The sequence below is a fragment of the Poromitra crassiceps genome, assembly GCF_964638095.1.
Source record: "Poromitra crassiceps genome assembly, chromosome: 7".
NCBI classification, from domain to species: domain Eukaryota; kingdom Metazoa; phylum Chordata; class Actinopteri; order Beryciformes; family Melamphaidae; genus Poromitra; species Poromitra crassiceps.
Window position 1 is genome coordinate 39,882,761 of NC_139628.1, and position 6,372 is coordinate 39,889,132.

General features: G+C 44.6%; 1 protein-coding gene across 1 annotated transcript in view; it reads left to right on the plus strand.

Annotated features, from left to right (window-relative positions):
- The window catches only part of LOC310779342 (pyruvate carboxylase, mitochondrial-like), a gene marked incomplete at its 3' end in the record, with an annotated part of 392,062 nt that overhangs the window by 315,676 nt on the left and 70,014 nt on the right, over positions 1 to 6,372 (plus strand). The gene's annotated exons all lie outside the window — the stretch shown is intronic.

The following is a 6,372-nucleotide window of genomic DNA, read 5'->3' on the forward strand; positions in this document are numbered from 1 at the left end:
CTCTGACACCAAGCGTAGCAGAGTTGGACCAGTTGGACCCGGCTCTTCACCCTGATCCTGATGAGGATCTGTTTGTGAGGTCGACCCTTTCCCATCAACATTCATGGCTTTCTTGGCTCATAAGTCCGGTGTCAAAGGGGCAGAAGATGGAGCTGAGGCTGGCTGGAATACACCCAGGTCAAAGACAATGTTGTGGCGTTGATTGTTCTTCACAGTAATAGCTGCAGGAGTAGAGGGTAGTAGAGTAGAGGATCATGGTCCAGAAAGTGTTGGATGTAAGTCAAGACCCGTGTCGACAGAAGTGGGTGAGGTGACTTCAGGCTTGAATGATCATATGAAATATAAATGAGCTCTCTCACAGCAGCACTGCAGTGGTGGAACATCTGAATCTGAATCTGCATCTGGATATCGTTCCTGAATAAGAAAAACACAACGTGTAAATGCACACGGCACACGTTACGATCACAATGTGATCGGCTCTGTCACGTTACGATCACAATGTGATCGGCTCTGCCACATGACTTTCGCATTACGATTGGATCGCAGGCGGCGTCGGCCAGGCGTTAACGCAATCTGCGCAGTGCGTTTGAATTAGTGAGAAGGCATCCGCCCATGAAGTACAATCACGAATTTTACGAATACAATCACATTTTTTGTTTCGCTTTCAAAAACGTACGTTCAGGCTGGGTAGAAACACGTTTTCGTTGCCCCACCACATACACGCCTGCTTTGTTTGCATAGTGCGTATGAAAAATGAGATCCAGTCGCAATGCAGAGACATGACAATACCAGGTGATTGGATTTAGCATGATCTGGATAGTATATCCAGATCACATTTTAATACCAGGTATTAAAGATTGTAACGTGGCCGTCTTTCTGAAGGAAGTTGTATCAAGTCATACAGTAATGTTGGCCTGTCAGAATGTGTTACTGTTCATTGCTGATGAATACTGAATACCTGTGTTGCCATTGCTGGCTGTGGACTCCAATATTCTATTATGTTTTGAAGTATAACTCAATTTTGTACCCCCTACTATTTGAGTCAATTACAGGGTATACACTGGTCCTTACACTCCGCCGCCCTCGCTGTCAACTTTACGCTTCTTTGCTGCGGCCATGTCCGCCACCCAGTGGGAAATGTCTGTTGCTAGGTAACCGTTTGTTTGCTGTTTACCGTCTGAAAACATTAGTTCCACCATTATATACAGTCCATGGTTTCACCTGTATTGTTCCCTAATTAGCGCTTGTCTACAAACTGAATGATAGTGCTGTGCTGTCATCAGGTGAATGGGAAAAAACGCAAAGTGAACTTGCTTGATTAACCAATACTTTGTGGAGGGCCACATATAGGATATTTTGAGAGACAAGGTGTGTGTGTGTGTGTGTGTGTGTGTGGGGGGGGGGGGGGACTTTGGACATGCCTGCATTAGCTGTTTAATTGGAAAGGGGCTGATCTTGCCTTTTACTCTTATTTTGCTTTTTCCTTTTTTAATTTCCTGCCACCATTAAAGAGGTATTAAAAAGTCATACGGTTGTCTGATCCTGAACGCAGGCTGTCTCTATCTGCAGGGTTCAAATTGTCTGTAGTCTAGCCAACACCCTCTCTCTCTCTCTCTCTCTCTCTCAGCAGAGGCAGCAGGTCTCTCTCTCACCCTGCCGCGTCGATATTGTACCTCTGTTGCTTTGGCAATCATCAGTAATGCTGATTGCACCAACAGCGATAGCAACTGTCTGTGGGCAGAGTGGCAATAAAAGGCTTCTCTGATGATACACTGAGGTCTGTGGGAGTTAAAGTAGGGACAGGCAGCAGTCAACAACACATCTGTGTGTCATCTCTTTTTGGCGACAAAAGTACGAGGTTCAGTTTGCACCAAAAAATGACAGTGAATATTGACACGCAGTCCCGTGTGCGTGTGTGTGCGTGTGTGTGTGTGTCTAGGATGGAGTGTAGCAGCGGAGGTAAAGCGTGTGTGCGGTGTGTGTGTGTGTGTGTGTGTGTGTGTGTGTGTGTGTCTCCCCCACTGCCGGGAGGTTTCTATGTCTCTGTCGGGCCGGCGCCAGAAGGGCTCTTGAGGCCTAAGTAGGGATGTAACTGTTTGAAATGTTGAAGCACAGCCTTAAGTCTGGAGGCTGCTGTCTGCTTCTCACCGATTCAATAAAGCCCTATCAAGTCTATTTCTTATGGAGACACTCTTCATTCAATGTCATTCCACAATGTCACAAAGCCAACGGCTTTTTCAAAATAGCCTCATTTCAAAATAAAAGTCCAGCGGTTAATTTGGTAAAATAATTTAGTATTTTACTTTTTTAAGCACCTGTTAATATTGGAGGGGGACATGTCCCCTTGTCCCCCGTGCTTCCTATACAACTATGTGTTGTGCTGCTGACATTATCAGGTAGCCATTCACTTCTGGTCATTTCTGCTTTACTCAGAGTCACAGGTGTGTGAATTGACCTAGATATGAAGTGTTACAGGGTACCCAAAGGAAACGACCTGTGTCGTGTGTGTGTGTGTGTGTGTGTGTGTGTGTGTGTGTGTGTGTGTGTGTGTGTGTGTGTGTGTGTGCGCGCGCGCATGTGCACGTGTGTGTTATCACCAAGAGTAAGGTGAAGAAAGAGCAGATAAATAGGAAAGAGACTGAAGGGTGGAGAGGGGCGAGTGTGTGTGTGTGTGTGTGTGTGTGTGTGTGTGAGTGTGTGTGTGTGTGTGTGTGTAATTAGGATATGCCGTTCTTCTGACAGTGTGCGTGTGCGTGCGTGTGCATGTGTGTGGTAGCCAAAGGCATACAGAGCAGCCTGATAATGAACACATTGATCTGGTACAGCAGAACGGAAGAGGGCAAACCTCCAAATGTTAATGATCTCTCTCTCTCTCTCTCTCTCTCTCTCTCTCATTTCTGCTTTATTAATAACGTCTGCTCCTGTCATTCTTTCTCTCATCCCATCTCCTCTCTCTCTACATGTTTCTCTCATTTCTGCCTTTAGATTATATACACACATGATAAAACACAGAAAGAAGTGGGACAATTACAAATATGTACAGGTGAGATATTGAGGGGGGGAAGGATCCTCTAATTAACTCTGTCCCCCAACGAATGCACTGCTGTCCTTGGGGTTAGGGTTAGCTCTGTTAGCTAAGCCCGCTCCCTGCTGGCTGCAACAATGGCCGTCAGGCTCAAAACGCCACTGAGTGACCAAAATATTAGCTTGTTATAACAATTTTGAGTCACGCTCTTTCCAACGTTTTTCACGCATAAGCTTTCATATCCGTAGCCCCGTGGTTGAGATCTCGGGAATAGCGCGGCTATTCCCTGTAGTTAAGCTACTGTTTCCTGCATAACTTGCTCTGTTTTTCCAGGCATACTGTATCTCCTTGCTGTATAGCACAGAATCAGATAACGTGCGGCTACACAGCAGGCATCATACGGCTCATACAACGTTGAGAACGTTTTAAATAGAAGACCAACCGTCAAACAGGTAGAAAAACTGACTGGAGGGTGGGTTTAAGTTCCCTATAGCCTGGCTGTTTACCCAACAGTGTCTGCACAGTAACAGTGTCTGTAGAGTAACAGTGTCTGCACAGTAACAGTGTCTGTAGAGTAACAGTGTCTGCACAGTAACAGTGTCTGCACAGTAACAGTGTCTGCAGAGTAACAGTGTCTGCACAGTAACAGTGTCTGCAGAGTAACAGTGTCTGCAGAGTAACAGTGTCTGCACAGTAACAGTGTCTGCAGAGTAACAGTGTCTGCACAGTAACAGTAGTTACAGTTAGTTACAGTACAGTCGTGTTAATTCCCCACCATAACCATGACTGTTGGCAGTTTGGCACAAACGGCATTGCCTCCAAATGTGGCCACGGCCTGTTTGACTAACTTAATTCACATTGCAAAAAGGCTGCAGATTTTCCTCCGGGGAGAAGTGTTGAAGGCATCTGGTATTCTTGTGCTGTGCAGAATCCCTGGCCTACAAATCATGTATGTACTGTATGTTCCAAGAAAATCCTGTTTTATCTCACTGAAAGAATCCAAAGCACCATTTCTGTCACGAATACACGTTCAAATTATTATTTTTAGCATATAAATAGAGTAAAAGAAGCTGTCTACACAGCTGAATTCCTATTGCAATTACAGTATTCAGCAAAAATCCCCTTTTTTATTTATTTGTTTTGGTTTTGGTCCACACCATAATACAATAACCGTAGCCTTGGCAGTGTTGACCCATCATGTGAATCCCTCTCCGCTTCTTTCTTGTCCTCTCCAGCTCTCTGGTCTCTGTGGTGAAGTGCTGAGCATGCAGTGTCATTATGTGTGTGCATGCAACTCCACCTTAGAAAATTACATTTATATATTAAAAAAATATATTGCATGAAATCCTCCCTACGCGCAGGGCTGTTGGTGTGAATGCCCCTGTCTGTAGTCAGTCTCTCTCTCTCTCTCTCTCTCTCTCTCTCTCTCTCTCTGCTTATCTCTCTCTCTGTATGTGAATCTCATTTGACTCTCAACAGAAATCTTTTGCTTTTATCTCTGTTCTTCCCTCTCTCTCTCTCTCTCTCTCTCTCTCTCTCTCTCTCTCTCTCTCTCTCTCTCTCTCTCTCTCTAGGGCCTCTGTCTCAATTCTCAGGTCTAATTTTGGCTTTATTGACATGACCAACATCCACTTACATCGCCTGAGCACACTAACATTGATCTCTTTGTTAGTTCCCCCTCTCTCTCAATGCTAGTAATAAGGTGTGTGTGTGTGTGTGTGTGTGTGTGTGTGTGTGTGTGTGTGTGTGTGTGTGTGTGTTCTTCTAATTAACGGGATGCCTGAATGTTGAGTGTCAGTTAAATGCTTATATTGCACTTGTATATTGTGTGCGTGTGTGTGTGTGTGTGTGTGCGGCCGTGCGCGTGAGTGTGAGAGAGTGTGCCCATGTTTATACTTGTTTTAACACTTCCACAGTTAAATTAACACTGACAGTTTTGGTGTGGAATGTGCAAATTATGTTATATTTGATGCAGATAGACCTAGAATTGCTTAAACCGGCAATTCCCAACCTGTGGGCCGGCAAAACATTGTGATCTTATTGGGGGGGGTACTTATTATTGTTATTATTATTAGCATTATTATTAGCATTATAAGTGCTCTGCGAACGCATTATTTGGCCTCCGTACTGTTTACGCTCGGCATGTGAGTGAGCCGCGAACAATTTTCATATTTTCAGTGGGCCATGAGTGTGAAAAGGTTGGGAACCCCTTCTTCACCATCATAATAAACCATACTAGTAGATGTCCTTAGTTCCTCTAAAGCAGTGCCCCTTGGTGGAGCACAGTTCAGTGCTTTGGTATGGCAGTTCTGAGTGTCTGCCACTGGAAAAGGGCCATTTGCATTCATATGCCAGTGTGTGTGTGTGTGTGGGAGGACGAGAGACTGATCTATCAATACACCCTAGTGAGGGGAATGTACAATTTTGGGGCTCAGAGAGTTAAGTTGTCAAAAGTATCGATAAGTATGGATATATCACATTTAAAATTGATACAATACTCACTTGCAACACTATTGATACAAGCAGCTCTTTCTCTTAATGAAAAATCAAACATACTGATTTTTCCCTCCCTATCATTGGTGGGTATATCTGTTGCTTCAACAAGCTAAAAGTGTTCTGATAGGCTGATGACTAGAGCAGGGGGAATCTGCTGTGTAAGTGCAAAGTTTTTAATGAGTTTGATCAGGCCTAGATTATGGAGAAGCGTGCGTCTGTCCACCCATCTGTCTCCATTTATTTTTATGTCTCTTGATGCGTTGTCATCCCGCCCCGAAGTTATCAAAGTTAGATATTCTAGTATTGTGACAACCCTATCAGAGAGCTGTTTCGTACCCAAAACCCAGGGGGTCCTTGGGGACCCTGTTTCTCTCTTCTTCTTGGTGTTATGCTGTGTGTCTGTGAGGATGGGCACGACAGTGGTGCTTGGATGTAGGGTTAGGATGGAGGAGCGGCCGCGATTTGCTGTGTAAATGGCGTTTATGAAGCCAGCATATTGGACCCTATGAGAGATCCTCTGTAAATGTAAATTTGATTCTTTTTCTCAAACTTGGAGAAATGATGTGCTGTATTATATTAATATCCTCTCCCTTGCTCTCTCCCCTCCCTCAGGGGACGTTAAACAGTGATAAACACATCTGAAGAGGCTCCGAGAATATTATTAACATATCCTTCTCTCACTCAAACCACACACTCCCTTCCTCTGTCTACCAATGTCTCTCTCCCCCTCTCTCACTTCCTATCCCCACCCCCCCCCTCACCTCTCTTGAGTTCAGAGTATTCTTATTATAGCCAAGACAAGCAGGCATACAAGAGCAACAGTCTTTCTCATTTGGAGAGCGCACTAGCCG